Here is a 1,999-nt window from a genome sequence, read left to right as displayed (position 1 = left end):
AACTAAAACCAGACTTGACCCAATTAACGACCTGAACATTACACTGACAGACTCTACTCGACACAACTGAAGTAAATAATAGAGCAGGAATACATACCTTGCACGTGACGACAATACGAATACAGTGATATGGCAGTAACCCAGTCGTGCCGGAGATGGAATAACAACCAGAGATGGTGGTGGTTGTTCAGTCTGTGAGGCTGCGGTGAATGGTGAGTATGGTGGTTTCGGCGGTGGAATGGTGGTGGTGTATGGCGGTGGTGATGAGGTGAATGGTTACAGGCGACGGGTGGTTGTCAGTGAAGATGATGGTGAACGGCGATGAAGGCGGTGTAAGGGATGGTAATAGGCGGCCGGAGATGGTGGAACTGGTGAGGTTAATCGCCGGAGAAGAAATGGGAATGAGGTTAGGGTTTGGACCGCATCTGATTTGGGGGTTATGGTGATGCTGCCGACATAGACGTATGGCCCGCGTGAGTTATGATGATAATGTGAAGCGGGCCGCGAGCCAATATTTTTTCAAAAACCTTTTGGGCCCAAGCGGCCCGCCTTAACAAAAGAAGAATATGTACGCGGGCCGCCTGGACAGCTTATTACAGCAAAAATTTTTGACAGCATAACAGTTTGCAGCAGAATTCGATTCTTATTAATTCCCATTTTACCCCTTCCCCTAATTCCTTCGTTTTTTGCGTTAAACGTACCTGTGAGGCTGTTCGGTAATCGACGTCGGCCACGCATAAGGTGATGTACCTGCAAAACACTTGACAAACAACGAAACGGATGCAAATACGATATAACGACAACGACGCAAAAAAAACACCTAAACACTAACTAAAGACACGACATGGACAACGACTCAAAGTACAAACTCTACACTTAAGTTTTCACCCAAGAACCTACGTGGTGGTATCCGGAAGATCTTCGAGAGGAGTTTCCTCCTTCTCGACGTTGTCAATGGGCCCTCCTAAATAATGCTTCAACCGGTGGCCATTCACTTTCCACGACTCGTCACTCTCCTTATTGTAAAGCTCGATCGCACCATGCGGAAACAGTTCCTTCACAACATACGGTCCCGTCCACTTCGACTTCAACTTCCCGGGAAACAATTTAAACCTCGAATTGTAAAGGAGCACCTCATCACCAACCTTGAACTCCTTCAACCCCTTAAGCTTCCGATCATGCAACGCCTTCGTTTTCTCCTTAATACTCCACGAACGCTCAAACGCCGCATCCCTAAGGGCTTCCAATTCATGAATTTGGAAGTATCTTCTCCTAGCGGCCTCGGTCAAATCTAAATTCACCGTTTTGAGTGCCCAAAGAGCCCGATGCTCCAACTCGACCGGTAAATGGCACGCTTTCCCATAAACGATCATAAACGGTGTCGTACCTAGCGGCGTTTTGTAGGCGGTGCGGAATGCCCATAACGCATCATCTAACTTGTCGGACCAATCCTTCCGACTCTTCCCGACCGTTTTCTCTAAAATCCTCTTCACTCCTCGATTCGCGTTCTCCACTTGACCGCTCGTCTGCGGATGATACGTGGTAGAAAAACGGTGCGTGACTCCATATCGCTCCAACGCCTTCTCCATCACCGCATTGCAAAAATGCGTACCGCGATCACTAATAAGTGCTTTAGGAGTACCAAATCGCGTGAACAACTTCTTCAAAAACCTCACCACCACTCGTGCATCGTTTGTGGGCAAAGCTTGAGCTTCCACCCACTTCGAAACATAGTCAATCGCAACGAGGATGTACCTATTCCCACTCGAAGGAGGGAAAGGTCCCATGAAATCAATGCCCCACACATCAAAAACTTCCAACACTTGAATAGGATTCTGGGGCATCTCATTCCTGAATGAGATATTGCCTGTACGCTGGCATGCATCACAAGCCCTAACAAAATCCTGGGCATCCTCGAACACCGTAGGACAAAAGAAACCGCAGTCGAAGACTTTTTGCGCGGTCGTATGTGCTCCGTGGTGACCTCCTGTCAAACCCT

The sequence above is a fragment of the Helianthus annuus genome, chromosome 13 (genome assembly GCF_002127325.2).
Source record: "Helianthus annuus cultivar XRQ/B chromosome 13, HanXRQr2.0-SUNRISE, whole genome shotgun sequence".
Lineage (NCBI taxonomy): Eukaryota > Viridiplantae > Streptophyta > Magnoliopsida > Asterales > Asteraceae > Helianthus > Helianthus annuus.
The sequence above is the reverse complement of the archived record's forward strand: the minus strand, read 5'-3'. Positions refer to the sequence as shown.